The sequence below is a fragment of the Bos taurus genome, chromosome X (genome assembly GCF_002263795.3).
Source record: "Bos taurus isolate L1 Dominette 01449 registration number 42190680 breed Hereford chromosome X, ARS-UCD2.0, whole genome shotgun sequence".
NCBI classification, from domain to species: Eukaryota; Metazoa; Chordata; class Mammalia; order Artiodactyla; family Bovidae; genus Bos; species Bos taurus.
Window position 1 is genome coordinate 1,586,013 of NC_037357.1, and position 15,203 is coordinate 1,601,215.

A 15,203-nucleotide genomic window follows, 5' to 3' on the forward strand; every position below is an offset into this window, starting at 1 on the left:
ATTTTAAGATTTTTATATTTCTGTGGAAAAACTCCATTGAACTTTGGTAGGGATTACACTGAATCTACATTGTATATTAAGGACATATTAACAATATTAATTATTCCAATCTGTGAACATGTTTCTAGATGTTTTGTGTGTCTTTAATTCTTTTTAGTCAGTGTTTTATAGTTTTCTGTGTATAGTTTTTTACCTTCTCAGTTGAATGTATTCCTACTAGTTTTATTGTTTTGGGTACTATTGTAAATGGGATTGTTTTCATTTTCAAATTGAGATATAACTGACATTAGTTTTAGGTGTACAACATAATGACTTGATATGTTTATATTTTGCAATATGATTACTGCAACAAGTTTAGCTAACATTCATCACCACACATAATTACACATTTGTTTCCTGTGATAAGGATTAAGATCTACTTTTAGCAACTTTCAAATATACAATATAGTAAGTCCCCTACATATGAATCTTCAAGCTGTAAACTTTCAAAGATGCAAAAGTGCATCTGTGTGTCCAATCACATAGGTTAGTTCATATGTCTGGCATACATTTCAATGAGTATGCATTCTTTGCAAGTGGTTCTGCTTTTGTGTACTTTACTGTGGAGTACTGTGTAGAGTACAGAAGTACAGTATGTTTATTTCAAGCCCAGGATGTCCAGAAGTGTAAAAGCAGCAGTGATGTAGCTGGTACTGCTGGCCAGCTGTTGTACTATATTACTACACTTTCCAAGGTACTGTACTATATGATTAAAAATGTTTTATTTGCTTTTATGTACTATTTGTGTGAAAAGTATTATAAACCTATTACAGTTCAATACTATATAGCAGACTGTGTTAGTTGGATACCTAGGCTAACTTTGTTGGACTGACAAATTGACTAATGAATGTGCTCTCAGAATGGAATTCCTATGAATGTTGGGGACTTACTGTAAAGCATTTGTTAACTATTTTCACCCTGCTGTATATTGTTACATTGCCAGGACTTACTTATCTCATAACCAGATAGTACCTTTTGACCACCTTCACTCATTTCAATCCCCACCCTCTGCCACCTCCTGCATCTGAAAACCACCAATATGTTCTCTGTAATGGGTTTGGATTTTTAATATATATATCACATATAAGTAAGATCACACATAGTATGACTGTTTTCTTTCATTTTTCAGGTAGCTTGTTAGTATATAAAAATGCAACTGAATTTGTATGTTGATATTTTATTCAGAAATTTGACTGAATTTATTGATTAGTCCTAACAGGTTTTTTTGTTGTTGTTGTTGAGTTTAAAAAATTTTTAGGGGGAGGAGCTAAGATGGCAGAGGAATAGGATGGGGAGACCACTTTCTCCCCCACAAATTCATCAAAAGAACATTTAAATGCCGAGTAAATTCCACAAAACAACTTCTGAATGCCGGCAGAGGACATCAGGCACCCAGAAAAGCAGCCCATTGTCTTCGAAAGGAGGTAGGAAAATATATAAAGGACAAAAAAAGAGACAAAAGAGGGAGGGATGGAGCTCCGTCCTGGGAAGGGAGTCTTAAAAAGAGAGAAGTTTCCAAACACCAGGGAACACTCTAACTGCCGAGTCTGTGCCGAGCCTTGGAAGCACAGAGGGCAACATAACAGGGAGGAAAAATAAATAAACAATTAAAACCCACGGATTACAAGCCCAACAGTAACTCCCTCAGCGGAGAAGCAGCGCAGACGCCTGAACCCCCTACTAGCAAGCGGGGGCTGGGCAGGGAGGCGCGGGCTACATCGCTTAGAGTAAGCATCTGGCCTGAATGCTCTGAGCGCTATCTGAGCGAACTAATTTGGGCTAGCAAACCAGACTGTGGGATAACTACCATGCGAAAAGCCAGCCCTAACCTAAGACACCACCAGGCCCGCTCACGGAACAAAGGACTGAAGAGAGGTAGCCGGCTGCAGACCATCCCCCACCAGTGACAGGCAGCCAGAGCCACAAGGGGGCAATCACAGCCCCAGAGAGACATTATCTACAAAACTGTAAGCAGGCTTCTTTGCTAACTAAGACTTCTTGGGGTTCTGGACGGTCAACATCCACCTGAGAAGGTGCGCCAGTTGTATACCTAGAAAACCGAGCAGCGGGGAGGCAATAAATCGCAGCAACCGCGCTCGCCAAACACCTCATCACCTGAGCTGCTCGGACCTGGGAAGGGCACAAAACGCAGGCCCAACCGAGTCTGCACCTCTGAGGACTACCCGGGTGCCTGAACCTGAGTGGCTTGGACCTGGGAGGTGCAAGCAGCCCAGGGCCGGCCTCAGATGGTTCCCGGCAGAGCAACCTAGAGCCTGAGCAGTGTGGGCAGGGAGGCTACACGTGCCGTGAGCGGGGGCAGGCCCAGTGTGGCTGAGGCACTGTGAGCACAAACCAGTGTTATTTGTTTGCAGTGTTCCTCCCTCCCCACAGCATGACTGAACAAGTGAGCCTAAAAAAAAAAAAAAAGTGTCCACCACCGACCCCTTTGTATCAGGGCGGAAATCAGACACTGAAGAGACCAGCAAACAGAAGAAGCTATAACAGAGGGAACTGCCTTGGAAGCGACAGGCAATAGATTAAAACCCTGTCGTTAGTACTGACCACATAGGAAGGGGCCTATAGATCTTGAGAAATACAAGCCAAACCAAGGAACTAGCCGAAAATGAACTGACCCCACAATACCCACAAAAACACCAGAGAAAGTCCTAGATACATTTTTACTATTTTTACGATCATTCATTCTTTCTCTTTTTTTAATTTTTTTTTAAATTTTTAAGTCCTCTATTACTCCTTTAATTTTCATTTTTATAACCTACTATTACTTTGCAAAAAAAAAGACCGTATTTTTTTAAAAGCAAACTTCATATATATTTTTTTTATAATTTTTGTGACCTTGTTTTTTTTTCTTTTCTTTTTCTCCTTCTTTTTTTTTTCTTCTTCTTCTTTCCTTTAACATTGTATTTTTGAAATTCCAAACTCTACTCTAGATTTTTAATTTTAGCTTTTTGGTATTTGTTATCAATTTTGTACCTATATTTTTTTAAATAACTTTTGTGACTTTTTTCTCTCTTTCTCTTCTTCTTTTCTTTAACATTGTATTTCTGAAATTCCAAACTCTACTCTATATTTTTAATTTATGCTTTTTGGTATTTGTTATCAATTTTGTACCTATATTTTCTTTTTTTTTTTTTTGTACCTATATTTTCTTTATAATTTTTGTGACTTTGTTTTGTTTGTTTTTTTCTCTTTCTTTTTCTTCTTCTTTTCTTTAACATTGTATTTTTGAAATTCTGAACTCTACTCTAGATTTTTAACTTTTGCTTTTTGGTATTTGTTATCAATTTTGTACCTATATTTTCTTTATAATTTTTGTGACTTTGTTTTGTTTGTTTGTGTTTTTTTTTCTCTTTCTTTTTCTTCTTCTTTTCTTTAACATTGTATTTTTGAAATTCCAAACTCTACTCTAGAATTTTAAATTTTTGCTTTTAGGTATTTGTTACCAATTTTGTACCTTGAAGAACCCAATCTTCAGTACCCATTTTTGACTTGGAAGTGAGATTACTGGCTTGACTGCTCTCTCCCCCCTTTGGACTCTCCTTTTTCTCCACCAGGTCGCCTGTGTCTCCTCCCTAACCCCTCTCTACTCTACCCAACTTTGTGAATTTCTGTGTGTTCCAGATAGTGGAGAACACTTAGGGAACTGATTACTGGCTGGATCTGTCTCCCTCCTTTACATTCCCCCCTTTTATCCTCCTGGCCACCTCTGTCTCCTTCCTCCCTCTTCTCCTCTCTGTATAACTCCGTGAACATCTCTGAGCAGTCCAGTTGTGGAGTGCACGTAAGGAAGTGATTACTAGCTAGCCCACTCTCTCCTCTACTGATTCCACCTCATGTCATCCGGGTCACCTCTAATTCCCTCCTCCCTCTTCTCTTCTCCACGTAACACTGTGAACCTCTCTGGGTGACCCTCATGGTGGAGAAACTTTTCATCTTTAACCTAGATGTTTTATCAATGGTGCTGTATAGAAGGAGAAGTTTTGAGACTACTGTAAAAATAAGACTGATAACTGGAAGCAGGAGGCTTAAGTCCAAACCCTGACTCCAGGGAACTCCTGACTCCAGGGAATATTAACTGACAGGAGCTCATCAAACGCCTCCATACCTACACTGAAACCAAGCACCACACAAGGGCCAACAAGTTCCAGGACAAGACATACCAAGGAAATTCTCCAGCAACACAGGAACACAGCCCTGAGCTCCGATATAAAGGCTGCTAAAAGTTACTACAAAACCATAGACATCTCATAACTCATTACTGGACACTTCATTGCACTCCAGAGAGAAGAAATCCAGCTCCACCCACCAGAACACCGACACAAGCTTCCATAACCAGGAAACCTTGACAAGCCACCTGTACAAACCCACACACAGCGAGGAAACTCCACAATAAAGAGAACTCCACAAACTTCCAGAATACAGAAAGGACACCCCAAACTCAGCAATATAAACAAGATGAAGAGACAAAGGAATACCCAGCAGGGAAAGAAACAGGATAAATGCCCACCAAACCAAAAAAAAGAGGAAGAGATAGGGAATCTACCTGATAAAGAATTCCAAATAATGATAGTGAAATTGATCCAAAATCTTGAAATCAAAATGGATTCACAGATAAATAGCCTGGAGACAAGGATTGAGAAGATGCAAGAAAGGTTTAACAAAGACCTAGAAGAAATAAAAAAGAGTCAATATATAATGAATAATGCAATAAATGAGATAAAAAACACTCTGGAGGCAACAAATAGTAGAATAACAGAGGCAGAAGATAGGATTAGTGAATTAGAAGATAGAATGGTAGAAATAAATGAATCAGAGAGGAAAAAAGAAAAATGAATTAAAAGAAATGAGGACAATCTCAGAGACCTCCAGGACAGTATTAAACGCTACAACATTCGAATCGTAGGAGTCCCAGAAGAAGAAGACAAAAAGAAAGACCATGAGAAAATACTTGAGGAGTTAATAGTTGAAAACTTCCCTAAAATGGGGAAGGAAATAATCACTCAAGTCCAAGAAACCCAGAAAGTCCCAAACAGGATAAACCCAAGGCAAAACACCCAAAGACACATATTAATCAAATTAAAGATCAAACACAAAGAAAAAATATTAAAAGCAGCAAGGGAAAAACAACAAATAACACACAAGGGAATTCCCATAAGGAGAACAGCTGATTTTTCAATAGAAACTCTTCAGGCCAGGAGGGAACGGCAGGACATACTTAAAGTGATGAAAGAAAATAACCTACAGCCCAGATTATTGCACCCAGCAAGGATCTCATTCAAATATGAAGGAGAAATCAAAAGCTTACAGACAAGCAAAAGCTGAGAGAATTCAGCACCACCAAACCAGCTCTCCAACAAATACTAAAGGATATTCTCTAGACAGGAAACACAAAAAGCGTGTATAAATTCGAACCCAAAACAATAAAGTAAATGGCAATGGGATCATACTTATCAATAATTACCTTAAACGTAAATGGGTTGAATGCCCCAACCAAAAGACAAAGACTGGCTGAATGGATACAAAAACAAGACCCCTACATATGTTGTCTACAAGAGACCCAACTCAAAACAGGGGACACATAACAGGCTGAAAGTGAAGGGCTGGAAAAATATTTTCCATGCAAATAGAGACCAAAAGAAAGCAGGAGTAGCAATACTCATATCAGATACAATAGACTTTAAAACAAAGGCTGTGAAAAGAGACAAAGAAGGTCACTACATAATGATCAAAGGATCAATCCAAGAAGAAGATATAACAATTATATATGCACTCAACATAGGAGCACCGCAATATGTAAGACAAATGCTAACAAGTATGAAAAGAGAAATTAACAATAACACAATAATAGTGGGAGACTTTAATACCCCACTCACACCTATGGATAGATCAACTAAACAGAAAATAAACAAGGAAACACAAACTTTAAATGATACAATAGATCAGTTAGACCTAATTGATATCTATAGGGCATTTCATCCCAAAACAATGAATTCCACCTTTTTCTCAAGCGCACACGGAACCTTCTCTGGGATAGATCACATCCTGGGCCATAAATCTAGCCTTGGTAAATTCAAAACAATTGAAATCACTCCAAGCATCTTTTCTGACCACAATGCAGTAAGATTAGATCTCAATTTCAGGAGAAAGACTATTAAAAATTCCAACATATAGAGGCTGAACAACAGGCTGCTGAATAACCAACAAATCACAGAAGAAATCAAAAAAGAAATCAAAATTTGCATAGAAATGAATGAAAATGAAAACACAACAACCCAAAACCTGTGGAACACTGTAAAAGCAGTCCTAAGGGGAAAGTTCATAGCAATACAGGCATACTTCAAGAAACAAGAAAAAAGTCAAATAAATAGGCTAACTCTACACCTAAAGCAACTAGCAAAGGAAGAAATGAAGAACCCCAGGGTTAGTAGAAGGAAAGAAATCTAAAAAATTAGGGCAGAAATAAATGCAAAAGAAACAAAAGAGACCATAGCAAAAATCAACAAAGCCAAAAGCTGGTTCTTTGAAAGGATAAATAAAATTGACAAACCAAAGGGAGAAACATCAAATCAATAAAATTAGAAATGAAAATGGAGAGATCACAACAGACAACACAGAAATACAAAGGATCATAAGAGACTACTATCAACAATTGTATGCCAATAAAATGGACAACGTGGAAGAAATGGACAAATTCTTAGAAAAGTACAACTTTCCAAAACTCAACCAGAAAGAAATAGAAAATCTTAACAGACCCATCACAAGCACGGAAATTGAAACTGTAATCAAAAATCTTCCAGCAAACAAAAGCCCAGGTCCAGACGGCTTCAAAGCTGAATTCTATCAAATATTTAGAGAACAGCTAACACCTATCCTACTCAAACTTTTCCAGAAAATTGCAAAGGAAGGTAAACTTCCAAACTCATTCTATGAGGCCCCCATCACCCTAATACCAAAACCTGACAAAGATCCCACAAAAAAAGAAAACTACAGGCCAATATCACTGATAAACATAGATGCAAAAATCCTTAACAAAATTCTAGCAATCAGAATCCAACAACACATTAAAAAGATCATACACCATGATCAAGTGGGCTTTATCCCAGGGATGCAAGGATTCTTCAATATTCACAAATCAATCAATGTAATACACCACATTAACATTGAAAAATAAAAAACATATGATTATCTCAATAGATGCAGAGAAAGCCTTTGAAAAAATTCAACATCCATTTATGATAAAAACTCTCCAGAAAGCAGGAATAGAAGGAACATACCTCAACATAATAAAAGCTATATATGACAAACCCACAGCAAACATTATCCTCAATGGTGAAAAACTGAAAGCATTTCCTCTGAAGTCAGGAACAAGACAAGGGTGCCCACTTTCACCATTACTATTCAACATAGTTTTGGAAGTTTTGGCCACAGCAATCAAAGCAGAAAAAGAAATAAAAGGAATCCAAATTGGAAAAGAAGTAAAACTCTCACTGTTTGCAGACGACATGATCCTCTACATAGAAAACCCTAAAGACTCCACCAGAAAATTACTAAAACTAATCAATGATTATAGTAAAGTTGCAGGATATAAGATCAACACACAGAAATCCCTTGCATTCCTATACACTAATAATGAGAAAACAGAAAGAGAAATTAAGGAAACAATTACATTCACCATTGCAACAGAAAGAATAAAATATGTAGGAATATATCTACCTAAAGAAACTAAAGACCTATATATAGAAAACTATAAAACACTGGTGAAAGACATCAAACAGGACAGTACTAGATGGAGAAATATACCATGTTCATGGATTGGAAGAATCAATATAGTGAAAATGAGTATACTACCCAAAGCAATTTATAGATTCAATGCAATCCCTATCAAGCTACCAACGGTATTCTTCACAGAGCTAGAACAAATAATTTCACAATTTGTATGGAAATACAAAAAACCTCGAATAGCCAAAGCGATCTTGAGAAAGAAAAATGGAACTGGAGGAATCAACCTACCTGACTTCAGGCTCTACTACAAAGCCACAGTCATCAAGACAGTATGGTACTGGCACAAAGACAGAAATATAGATCAATGGAACAAAATAGAAAGCCCAGAGATAAATCCATGCACATATAGACACCTTATCTTTGACAAAGGAGGCAAGAATATACAATGGATTAAAGACAATCTCTTTAACAAGTGGTGCTGGGAAATCTGGTCAACTACTTGTAAAAGAATGAAACTAGAACACTTTCTAACACCATACACAAAAATAAACTCAAAATGGATTAAAGATCTCAATGTAAGACCAGAAACTATAAAATTCCTAGAGGAGAACATAGGCAAAACACTCTCCGACATACATCACAGCAGGATCCTCTATGACCCACCTCCCAGAATATTGGAAATAAAAGCAAAAATAAACAAATGGGACCTAATTAAACTTAAAAGCTTCTGCACAACAAAGGAAACTATAATCAAGGTGAAAAGACAGTCTTCAGAATGGGAGAAAATAATAGCAAATGAAGCAACTGACAAACAACTAATCTCAAAAATATACAAGCAACTCCTACAGCTCAATTCCAGAAAAATAAATGACCCAGTCAAAAAATGGGCCAAAGAACTAAACAGACATTTCTCCAAAGAAGACATACAGATGGCTAACAAACACATGAAAAGATGCTCAACATCACTCATTATCAGATAAATGCAAATCAAAACCACGATGAGGTACCATTTCACGCCAGTCAGAATGGCTGCAATCCAAAAGTCTATAAGCAATAAATGCTGGAGAGGGTGTGGAGAAAAGGGAACCCTCTTACACTGTTGGTGGGAATGCAAACTAGTACAGCCACTATGGAGAACAGTGTGGAGATTCCTTAAAAAACTGGAAATAGAACTGCCTTTTGATCCAGCAATCCCACTGCTGGGCATACACACCGAGGAAACCAGAATTGAAAGAGACATGTGTACCCCAATGGTCATCACAGCACTGTTTATAATAGCCAGGACATGGAAGCAACCTAGATGTCCATCAGCAGATGAATGGATAAGAAAGCTGTGGCACATATACACAATGGAGTATTACTCAGCCATTAAAAAGAATACATTTGAATCACTTCTAATGAGGTGGATGAAACTGGAGCCTATTATACAGAGTGAAGTAAGCCAGAAAGAAAAACACCAATACAGTATACTAACGCATATATATGGAATTTAGGAAGATGGTAACAATAACCCTGTACACGAGACAGGAAATGAGACACTGATGTATAGAACAGTCTTTCGGACTCTGTGGGAGAGGGAGAGGGTGGGATGATTTGGGAGAATGGCATTGAAACATGTATAATATCATATATGAAGCGAGTCGCTAGTCCAGGTTCGATGCACGATACTTGATGCTTGGGGCTGGTGCACTGGGACAACCCAGAGGGATGGTATGGGGAGGGAGGAAGGAGCAGGGTTCAGGATGGGGAACACATGTATACCTGGGGCGGATTTATTTTGATATATGGCAAAACCAGTACAATATTGTAAAGTTAAAAAAGAAAAGAAAAGAAAAAAAAATTTTATATGTAAGATCATAACTGCAAAAAGTCAATTTTATTTATTTCCAATTTGTATATTGTTTTCTTTTTCTTGCCTAATTGCTCAAACTAGCACTTCCAGTATTGAATACTAATGATGAGAGTGGGCAACCTTGCTTTGTTCCTAATCTTAGAGTGAAGGCTTTTAACATTTTACCATTTAGTATCACACATCCAAAAATTTTCTTTTACTCCTTTCCCACCATTTTATGTTTCTAATGTCATCATTTTCATTGTGTATCCATCAACAAATTATCCTAAATTTAACTATAGACTTTCCTTTGCCCAGTGTGTTTTATATTTTCATGTTCTCATGTTACTAATTAGGGTCTTTTGTTTCAGCTTTAAGACCTACTTATAGCATTTCTCTTGTGGTAAATTTAGTGGTGATAAATTTTTGTCTAGGAAAGTCTATCTCTCCTTCGTTTCTGAAAGATAACTTTCTTAGGTAAAGAATTCCTGGTTAGTGGTTTGTTTGTTTTCTTTCAGCATTTTGAATATATCATTCTACTCTCTCAGCACCTGCAAGATTTCTGCTGAGAAAACCATAATGGTAACCATATGGGAATTCCTTTGTATTGGAGGAATATTTTTCTCTCAATGCTTTAATAATTCTCTTTGTCTTTGCTTTTGGACAGTTTTATTGTAACATGTCTTGGAAAAGACCTTTACAAGGTGAAAGTTTGGGAGGACCTATGTGTTTCATGAATTTGGATATCCAAATCTCTCCCCAGATTAGTGAAGTTCTCAGCCATTATTATTTCTTTAAAAGATTTCTGCTCCTTCCCCCTCTCTTCCTCTGGGCCTCCAATAATGCATAGACTGTTTCTCTTAATGCTATACAATACTTTATGTAGAATTTTTTCTTTTTCACTGCTTTTCTTTTTTCTCCTCTGACTGCATAATTTCAAATAACTTCTATTTCACAGATTGTTACTTCTGCCTGATCTAGTCTGCTATTGATATAATCTGTTGCATTTTTCATTTCATTCATTGTATTCTTCAACTCCAGGATTTCTATTTGGTTCTTCTTCATTATTTCTATCTGTCTGTAAATCTTGATTTTTTTGTGTCTGTGTGAGCAGTCATTTCCTGGTTTCATTGAATTATCTTTCCATTTTTTCTTGCAGTTCAATGAACTTCCTGAGAACAACTATTTTGAATGCTTTATTGGACAATTTGCAGATTTCCATTTCTTTGTAGTTGGCTTGGGAAATTGTATTCTTTGGTGTCATATTTCCTTGAATTTCCTGTTCCTTTAAGTCTTGCATTATTATCTTCACATTTGAATAAGCAGTCACCTTTTAGTCATTACTAGTCTTTGCTGCCTGGCTTTGAGAGGGAAATACCTTCCATCAGCCCTCTTAGGGATTCTGAGACTTTTCCAGAACTTTCATATGAATATGCCTGCTCCATACTTCCTGTTCTTTCTTATGGAGGAACTCTTAAATTGTATGTCTTATCTCAATCTAGCAGAGCCAGTCTTTATTTGCTTTCCCTGAGGTGTTGCTGAATATACAAATTTGTGTGCTTTCTCCCCATCTCACAGGGTCAGGCTGGCTTTCTGAGCATGCTCATGAGACATTTACAAAGGCTCTCTTGGACCACCCTTGGGGACATTCACAGGAAGCTAGCCATGGAGTGGGTGGATTATATGAGTGGGACACATGGAGTTTTGGAAGTACCTGTGGGCCAGTTGGAGGGATCCATAGTTGAGATGTCCTCAGCAGCCCATAGGCAGGATTACTGATGAAGCCTAAGATGTGGTTAACTGAATCCACGCCTGTTTGCCCTCCAGGAACTGTGGATGTTATTCTCAGCTGCTGCCTACCTCACAGGCAGAACACCTCAGTATTCTGTATAGGATGAGAAGCAAGGTGGGTCTCTTTGTCAGTGCTCTACATAGCTTCAGAAACTAGGCATTAACTCACCTACTTTCACTATTCCCCATGGGAAAAATCACAGGCTGAGAAGTTATTTCTTGGGGAAGGACCTGTGTGGGCAAAGTGAAACTATTCCTCTTACCCTCTGTAATGCATCCAATATTGGATTTTCTTTGCTCCAGTGGTATGCTTGTACTTTTCCACTGGACTCTTTGAGTCTTCTGTAGTTAATTTTCAAAGTCAGTGTTCCTTGAGGGGAAGATGGTAGAAAACTCCTATTTCATCATTTTGATGCCATGACTACATTGATGCTTTGGGAATTTTCAAATAGAATGTTTATATTTTAATCTCTGGTTATATCACTTTTTACCTCATCAGTTTTAGTTGTATGTCTTTGTTTTTCTATTTCCTTAATCAAGATCTCACAAAAGGATGCTTATTTTATAGTTTTCTTTTATTCCTGCTTCATAAAAACCATGTGGTTTTGTATTTTAATGAGAATAATAACTAATTAAAATAAATTTCCTATTTTCTCTATTAAGTAATCTTTAGAAGTATGTTTCTTTTACAAAACTAACAATGTTTTACTTTTTCTGTAATTTTATAGTCTGTATATAAGATTAGTGTATTTTTTATTTGGTTTGGCTCTGCTGGAATTACTTATCATTAAAAAAGAAATTTCTTTAAAACCATTGTTTGCCAATAAACAATAAAGTGGCTTGTCCTTACCTTTCCTAATATCCACTTGGGTTACACTGCAAAATCATTTCAAAATAAATACTACGGTTGACCTTTGAACAATATGAGTTTGAATTGAGTCCACTTATATGTGAATTTTTTTTCAATAAATACTACAGTACTATACCATTTACAGTTGGTCAAACCCATAGACAAAGAACTGCAGATATGGACAGCCTGACTATAAAGTTATATTTGGATTTCCAATGGCATAGGAGCTCAACACCCTTAATCTCTACATGGTTCAGTGGTCAGCTGTGTATATTGAGTTGCATACTTGTTAACCACATAGCAAATTAGCATAGTATGCCATAGTGAAAGCCTCTAGGAGTGGAAAATGCTTGTGCTCAGATCCTTTCCAAGTACTTCCTTACATGTGCGATGGGAAAACTGAAGTTCCAGATTCTCTTGCTAAAAACTAGCTAGAATTAGTCTATGAGACCTTTGGATGTCCATAGACTTTTGCCTCTAAGAAGATCTGTCCTTAAGAATAAGTTGTTATAAATAACTTCTAATTTCCAAAGTTCTGACTTTTATTATGGCTTTGTTTAACCAGAGTTCAATTATGTTCCTTCTGTGGAGGAATGGCTTTACAATGTTGCCCTGGAAATTGTTCATGTTTCTACATAGGCCAGACAGGCCAAGGCTTATACCAAAGCTTATCTGAATCTTGATGAACATCTCGTGTTCTTTTTGAAATGTGAAAGGATGAGAGCCTTGTGAGTAGCTACCACTCATGTACCTACCTTCCCTGAAAGGCTGTCATGAAAGAGTTTCTCATCACTGCCCATGTTCTGAAGACATATAAGATATTTGGCCTGTGTTTATCAGAGCTATACAATAAAATCTCTTCCCTGTAGACTGAATTGGATTCTCAACCACATTACAGTCACCTACCTGTTTGTGTGTGTGTGTGTGTCTTTCTTTTTGGTGTGCAGACTAAGGATCATGTGGATCTAGCACCTTTGGCTATTCTTCCTTATGCTCTCTACATTGGTAATGTCTGAATCTAATGGTGACTCCATGTATCTTTACTGGCCAAATCAGTCAGGCATTGTTCTTAACCTTGGCCTTGCTGTCTTGGGTGATTGACATGTCCACAACCACTTTCTCTGACACTGAACTAAAGAATTCAATGCTATAACACCTGATATTTCTGCAATAGGGAAATGATTCACTATTTTCTGTTGATATAAGCCTTGGATCTCTAGTTAGGGTTGAGGCAATAAGAAACATACCATGTATCTCCTTATTGCCCATCAGGACATTGAGTTTGTTCTCTCTCAAGTGACAGTACTTAAGTCATCACCTAGTGAGGTGATTTCTGTTTTAAAATAATAAGGTTTTTAATTAGTGAAAATATCTTCAAGGACATGACAGTACATGGGATGTTGATTATTGGTTTCCAGAGTGGTTACCAGCTATTGCTCTTGCTGAATCTTATAAAGCTGAGCCCTAAGATTAGAGCATCAGATTTTATCTCCTACAAGTAATCTTACCCAACAATGTTTTTATTCTAGCAATAATAATAATAGATAGGGCTTACTGAGGACTTACTTTGTGCCAGGCAGATTAAGAGATTCACATGCATTCTCTCCTTTAATCCTTTCAAGCAGTTACCATTTTTGTTCCCACTTTAAATATTAGGAAACTGAGGTTTTAGTGAGGCTACATGACTTGTCTAAATGTACACATCTAGTTAGTATTTCGGAGAAGGCAATGGCACCCCACTCCAGTACTCTTGCCTTGAAAATCACATGGACAGAGGAGTCTGGTAGGCTGCAGTCCATGAGGTCACTAAGAGTCGGACACGACTGAGCGGCTTCCCTTTCACTTTTCACTTTCATGCATTGGAGAAGGAAATGGCAACCCACTCCAGTGTTCTTGCCTGGAGAATCCCAGGGACGGGGGAGCCTGGTGGGCTTCCATCTATGGGGTCGCACAGAGTCGGACATGACTGTAGTGACTTAGCAGCAGCAGCAGCAGTTAGTATTTGATAGTAGTGGCCTTATCAGTGCAAAAACTCTGGTTTCTGTGAGTTTTATTTTTTTTAATAATTTGGGGATAAAATTTCCCATAAAGGATGAAACCTTCCCAGTTGTTGGGTAAACCTTCCCAGTTGTTGGCTGAGAGACCTATAATAAAAGATCAGCAAGAGAAAAGTAAAAGTTTAACATGTATACCTAATGTATACATGGCAGACACCAAGGGAAAAATTAGTGACTCAAAGAGATGGTTTATAACTCTGGCTTAAATACCATCTTCAACCAAAGGAAAAAGAAAAGTTAGGGTGTAGGCTGCAGGGGACAGCAGTAGAATGATTTGGGGGAAAATTGCCAGGAAAAGCATGGTAAACAAGGGTGATAATTTGTTACACAGAAGTCAGTGCCTTCTCCATTGATGTGTTTTTCTCATGATTTAGTCATCTTCTCTTCCTTGTACAGAGGAGGAGACACCCTTAAAAATGGAGATTTCCTTACCAAATATAAAATTTTATTACAAAACTGTAAATTCTACTCTATTTTCAGAACTTCTCCTGTCTCTACTGTTCCTGCTGCTGCTACTAAGTCGCATCGGTCGTGTCCAACTCTGTGCAACCCCATAGACGGCAGCCCACTAGGCTCTGCCATCCCTAGGATTCTCCAGGCAAGAACACTGGAGTGGGTTGCCATTGCTTTCTCCACTACTGTTCCTGAAAACAACACAAAAACAATCATTATGCCAACCACATATTTTGCTGGGGCAAATTCTGTTACCCATCTATAAAAATTAATACTTTGATAATCTGATTATATGAATCAGTATCTATGATAAATGGCTTAATATTCCAACCTTGAGAGTTGTACTTCATTTGCAATTTAATAAAATCATTTATTCAAGCCTGATAGTGGGAGAATAAACCTTGGACTGTGATGAATTTAGAAAGAGTGATGCCTCTTGGTC